Genomic DNA, 6,672 nt, shown 5'->3' with positions numbered 1-6,672 from the left:
TATTGACTTATGGTTGCCATGTTATTTACCTGTTGTCGTTTACTCCTTTTTCTCCTGTGCTTAATTGCTTACCCTATTTAGTTGGTTGCTTCTGGAGATTTTTATTTAGTATGAAAATGTAGGTTTAAAACAACATTCCCAAACCAACTTTACTTTACATCAGAAAATCAACTTTAGGCCCCTGGTTAGTTGTATGTGTAGCTTTGTCAGAGTAAATTGATTTCACCAACTTTAAAATATAGAATGAAGTTCCTGTAAGAAAAGTTCAGGCTGTATTTTGTTTTTCTTTCTGGTTCTTTGAGACAGGTTCTTGATAGGTAGCCCAGGTAGGCCTTAAAATCAGAGTGATCTTTCTGCCTCAGCCTTCTGAGCATTGAGATCACAGTGTGTACCACCACACACAGCTTGTTTTGTTTTAAACTGAGTATATTTCTTCATGAAAATACGAAACATGGTGAAAGTATGTATATTCATTAAATGTGTTTTGAACCCATGAAGTTTTCCTTCATTGATTGAAACAACAGCAGAGAGTTTATGAAGAAAAGTTTCAGTAAGTTGATAATCAAAGGTGTTTAATTTTATTAATTTTATTATACATTTGAGTTTATCAAATCTTTTTTTCTTGGGGGGGATACTGAATATTGAACTCAGGACCTTGCGCTTGCTGGGCAAACACTTATTCCACTGAGCTATCTCCCCAGCCCTATCAAATCATTTAACCTGATAAGAATTCAAATATTTTAGCTTTTTGTCTAGTACTTTTATAGTTCCTTCAGTTAATACTTGTCTCAAAGACACTAAACATTGATGCTTTGAGTTTTCTTAGGTTCTTGGCCTTTTGAGCCTTCAAAGCAGGGGTGACTACTTTCTATAAAAATAATACGCTTTGTGGGCCCAGTCACCTGTGTTTCAGGTATTCAGTTTTGTTGTCAGAGTGGAAAAGCAGCCAAACAAACAGTTCCCATAAAACTATATAATTGTGTATCATTTAATGACAGGGATACATTCTTAAAGAGTATGTGGGTCATTAGGTGATTTTGTCACTGTGGAAACATAGCGTATATTTAGATGTACCTAGATGGCATCAATCAGTCACTTAATATAGCCTTCTGATGCAGCAAAGAGATGTAGAAGAGTCAAGCACCATGGCATATGCCTTTAATTCCATCTCTTCTGGAGGCTGAGGCAGGAGGATCACAAGTTCAGTCTGGGCAATTAAATCAGACTGTCTTTAAAAAAGAAGTATGAAGCTGCTGCTAGATTAACATGACATATATAGTTTCATAGTAAGCTTTTTAAATAAATGGAATATACTCTAATGATAAAGAATAGTAAACACAAACCAGCAACATGATTGTTGCCATTTTCAAGTATTAAGTACTTTACATAATTGTTCTCTACTTTTATGTACATAAATTAGTTTTATACCAGCCTCACCACAGACATGTGAATAATGTATTATTATTCTATGACATCACTAAGTGGTAGGGATTTTTCAGCTTCATTATAATTTTCTGGGATCACTTTTTTATGTGGTCTGTCATCTTTATGTCAAATATTAATGTACTTAAAAAAACCAGCGTGCTTGATTTGACCTTTACATTTGATTTGTGTAGCACTATGTTAAGGTAAAAAAAAAAAAAAAATAGAGGAATCAACAGTTGTAGCATTGACATTTAAATTTTGATGTTCAATTTTGTTAAAAATTTTTTATGGATTTCATTTTTATTGTGTCTAAGTGCTGTTTGCCCAACTAAAGAGTTTCTCCTATATTTTCTTCTGTAAGTTTCATAGTTTATATTTTAGATTTAGTCAGGCATTGTTATTGAGGATTATGATCCATATTGATTCAGTTTTTGTATAAAGTGGGAGTTATGGATTGATTTTTAAAAATTTTCCACTTATTCTATACTTATTTATTGAGGATTGTCTTTTCTCTACTGAATTCCCCTTGTCTCTGTCAGAAACACTATGTGTGTGTTTTATTTGTGGACCTTTGCGTTCTATTGATCTTTGTGTCTGTGTTTTCTTTTTTTGCCTGGGCTTTACTCTTGACTACTGGGACTGTAGATGTCTTAAATTAGGTGATGTGAGTTCTCCAACTTTATTCTTTTTTCAAAAGTGCTTTGGTCACCTGCTTAGGCAAGCTCAGGAACCAGGGTTTGATCTCTGGCACCACATGGTGAGCTGGCCACCGAGTCCAGGTATGGTGGCACACTCTTGTAATCCTAGTGCTAGGGAGGCTGAAGCAGGAGGATCACTATGAGTCTGAGCTGCGTAGTGAGACCCTGTACGAAATATTTTAAAAAAGGGAGCTGGTGGTGGTGAGATAGCTCAGCAGACTAAGCACTTGCTTAGTTCAATCTCTGGCACCACATGCTGCGCCAGCCCTGCCTCCCCAGCATGCTGAGTCAGCGATGGAGTTCAAGTGTGGTGGCTCCAGCCTGTAATCCCAGCAATAGGGAGGCTGGAAACTGGAGGATCACTAGGAGGCCGAGCTGCACAGTGATACTTGCACCAAAAAAAAAAAAAAAATTTGGTACTTTTTGTCCATATAAATTTTAAAATAATCTGTCAATCTTTATAAAATTACTGTTTTTAGATTTTGGTAGGAATTATGCAAAACTATGATATTTAAAATTAACGTAATTAATAAAAATTAAAATCCCCAGAAAGCTGTAAAAGCAAGATGATGAACTAATAATATAATATAAAATATAGGTTTTGACTATTTAGTATACTGTGTTACATAATAATTACTTAAGTATCTGAAATATAAAGTAATAAAAATTTCAGCTTTTTATAATGTATTTTAATTTTTAACAATTCAGAAGCCCAAAGGTAGCTTTGGAAACCTCAGCCTAATATGTGGGCCCATAAAGAACTGCACGTTACCAGCCTACAGTCTTTGTGGTTGCTCTTCTAATAGACCACTTGTCTTCCCATGTGCTGTAATCATCTCTAGGTTACTTTAATATATAGTACAGTGTAAGTTCTTTGTAAATGGTTGTTGTTCTGTTTAGGGAATAGTAATAGAAAAAGGTCTGTATATATTCAGTATAAACAGCATGTTTTAAAAAATATTTGTCAAAAAGAAAACATGTTTGTCATCCACAAATGTGGGCTCCATGCATGTGGGGGGCTGACTAAAGTTAGTTGTTTCTTCTCCTTGGACTTCGTTGGTGCCAACATTTTGCCCCAAACTATGGCATTGTGTTTCAACAAGTAAGAAATCTAGTTTGTATTGGGAACCAATACATACGTACACACATACTTGTGTATGAATGTGTATATTTCTGTTTTAAAGGTTCTCAAGGCAACATCTTTAGTTCTGCATGGTAGGTACTAGCATTCTGTTTTTTAAAAATTAGGGACTGGGGAGATAGCTTAGTAGAATAAGCACTTGCCTGGCAAGTGCAGGGTCCTGAGTTCAATCCCTAGTACCACGAATAAAAAATAAAAATAAAATAAATAAATACCTGGGAGGTGTTTTTTAAAAATTAGGTCATGATCCACTAAACTCATTTAAATGATCTCCAAATGGGTCATATTCAGCAACTTCTGTATCACTGATCTAACCAGGCACAGTGTTCCATGTCTGTAATCCCAGCACTCTTGAGGCTGAGGCAGGTTTTCAGTATGTTCAAGGCCTGCCTGGGCTACATACCTTGTTTCAAAAAACAAAACCTAGAATCTATATTCATTGTTTTATTTAAAATTCAACTTGTCCACTCTTGCTTCTTCTAGAAACCTTCCATAAACCTGCTATTGGCAAATGATTCTATTACATTTTAGTTTATATTCTTTGTTTGTAATTACTTTTCATTATGTGCTGTTGAAGTGTGCACCCTTTAAAACTAAAGTGTAGGGGCCAGGGAGATGACTCAGTAGAATAAGCGCTTCCCTGGAAAGTGAAAGGGCCTGAGTTCAATCTCTGGTTCTGCAAAAAAAAAAAAAAAAAAAAACCTTAAAGTGTAAGTTATTGAAGGCTGTGACACTTATTTTATGCTTACTTATATTCTGAAGTATTAGATACAGAATATTTCATGACCAGAAGAAAATAAGTTTACTATTACACAATGGTTTTCCTGTCTTAATATTAGAAATCAAATTATATCACATTGAAAGCTATATAAGCTGTATTTTATCCCAGGCATGTAAATTTAACTGTTTCACATTAAACAGAAGATTCTACTGTTAAATGTATTGTTTGGGAATTTGATGGTCCTTTGGGCCCTGAAATACACATTGTTGTTTATATAGTTTTTATGCAAATCAGGTTAGGATCCTGATCCATGTGATTCATGGGCTATATAAATGACCTGGAAATATTTTTCAAATTATTCTCTTAAGGATAATCAATAGCTACTTAGCAGTTTATGAGAGAAAATTTGCTAGTTTTTTTGGTAGGCATCTTAAAAGAAATTGTATCTTTTATATTAATTTTTTTTGTTTTTTATTTTATTTATTTATTTTGGTGGAACCAGGGATTGGACTCAGGCCCTTGTGCTTGCCAGGCAAACACTTATTCTACTGAGCCATCTCCTTGGCCCCTAAATCTCAGATTTTTTTTATCAGCATTTTTTCATTTTATAAATGAGTAAATTGAGGTTCAGAGAGAGTATTTTATCCAGAGTCGTCTTAGACATGATAGCAAGGATTAGAATTTAGTTTGATCCCAAAGCCCTGTTTTTTCTACCTTGTTTATATTCTAGCTTGCCTTAAGACTTTATTTTTTAAAAAATAATTTTTGGTTAGATTAGAATCATTTTGAAGAAAGACGCCTTCTGCCTCACTTAGTGTTTATACTGAAATTAAAGGGAAGAATTTTGAGTGAATATATTGTAAATAAGTTCTTAAGGATAGAAGGAGCTGTTTCTTTTTGTCATAGTTTCTCAGTGTTTAATGTAACCCTGAGTATCTGGGTGCTTAATGTCATGCAGTAATGAATGTTTGGTCTTTGTCTCTGGTTCCTGACATAGAGCTTCTAAATCTGTGGAATGTCCTTAGTGGTTGAAGTGATAAGAGTGTCTTTTGTTACTGAGGCCCTTCTGCCTGGACCCTTGATAGTTTTGGGTTGGAGACCAGACATCAGAAAAATTAAAGCATGATTAGAGGTTGGAACTGTCCATTCCCTCAAGTCTGGGGGAAAAAGTAGAAATAACCACCAGTGGCCAGTGATTTAATCAGTCATGCTTGTGACCGGAAGGTTCTACAACAGACCCCACAGGATGTTATTTAGAGATCTTTTGGGTTGAAGTATTTATTAAGATCCTGGTGGGGGCTAACTATTAATTGTAGGTGAAATGCTTCCCTAAGTTCCTGAACCCTCTAGAAAATTATTGGACTTGAAGAAAGCAGAGCTTCCTGGAGAAAAGTATGGGAGGCCAAGGACATGGGGTTGGCATCTGAAGTGGGGCAGTTTCTTAGGAAATGAGGTGAGAGAGGTAGTGTCAGAACTAAGTTGACACCCTGGTGCGTCTGCAGAATTGGAGGTGAGTTGGTGTGAGAAAAACACTCACATTTGGTATTGGAAGTATTGAGGTTAAAAAGCAACTCAGAATGATACCTGTAGGATGTTTGGTTTGCATTTTTATCATTTACTTGTTAAAATGTTAGTTTTGATTATGAAGTTATTATATTAGAGGTGGTTCTGTCATATTTCCAGTATGCTGTGAATTCAAGATTCAAAAAATTCTGTGTGTTCTAGTTTTACTGTAAATGTGTCCAATTTGGAAGAAATACCACTTGGAAGTGATTTTCCTGCCTCAGCTTCCCAAGTATGCCGCCATGCCCAGTTCTTTTATGGTTTTGATTAGCCTTCTCTTCAAAGATACAAACTTACAGATGAATTTGCTAAATTGCTCTTACTGGCTTTTCCACAGGCAGCTACTGAGAGGCACTACAGTGAGTGCATTTGCAGTGCTTGCACCCACTTACAATACTGACAGACAAAAGTAAGTACTTCCGACTTTGCTGAAAAGCCTTCTAGACTTGGGTTTAATTTTGGGCTAGTTAATGTATCAAAAGTGTATCTTAGTTACTTGTGTCCTTGCCGAGCCAAAATATGAATATCCAAAATTAAAGGAGGAAAGGTTTATGTAGCACAGAATTTGTGGAGGTTTCAGTACACCATCAGCCAGCACCAAGGCAGGGCAGCATGGCAGAGGGGCATCACAGAGGAGAAACAGTTCATGGAGGGCAGAAGGTGGCAAAGCAACAAGGGATGACCATAGCCCTTTCTGTCCCTTATATCCTACCCAGGCTGCCTGGGGTTGGGTAGCACTCACTCCCTTAGTCATAACACCCTTGATCCTACATTTCATGTGAATCAAACCCATGGTGTCACATTCTAGATCTAGCCCCCTCTGAAAGAGTTCCACCTATGACCACATGAGGCTTTGGGGGAACATCTGGACACAGCCATAATAGCTTGATTCCTTATTTGCAGAGTGGGGATAGTATTAGTACCTAACCTAGTGGGCTTTAGTTTGAGAATCAATTAGGGCCTTAGGAGTGGACCTTCAGTAATACATAGTACCTGGTGTATATTAGTGCTCTATAAATATTAGATAAGAGGAAGAGTGTAAACTTGGTTTGTGACATTAAATGAGGAAGTGATGAATTCTTTTTTTTTTTTTTTAGTTTTTTTTAAATTTTTATTTATTTATG

General features: G+C 36.0%; 1 protein-coding gene across 8 annotated transcripts in view; it reads left to right on the top strand.

The window, feature by feature from the left end:
* Mpp5 (membrane palmitoylated protein 5) overlaps nt 1-6,672 on the top strand; it is a 113,055-nt gene that overhangs the window by 24,961 nt on the left and 81,422 nt on the right. For 4 of the 8 annotated variants that reach the window (XM_023702772.1, XM_023702748.1, XM_023702764.1 and 1 more), the window contains one exon: nt 5,886-5,957. The exons of the other annotated variants lie outside the window; for them this stretch is intronic. The gene's annotated coding sequence lies outside the window, so the exon portion shown is untranslated. The remainder of the gene's footprint in view (nt 1-5,885; nt 5,958-6,672) is intronic. 8 annotated transcript variants of the gene reach the window in all.

This window comes from Octodon degus, unplaced genomic scaffold (assembly GCF_000260255.1).
Source record: "Octodon degus isolate 3935 unplaced genomic scaffold, OctDeg1.0 scaffold00007, whole genome shotgun sequence".
NCBI lineage: Eukaryota > Metazoa > Chordata > Mammalia > Rodentia > Octodontidae > Octodon > Octodon degus.
Note: the sequence above shows the minus strand (reverse complement) of the source record. Positions and strands in the feature narration are given on the sequence as shown.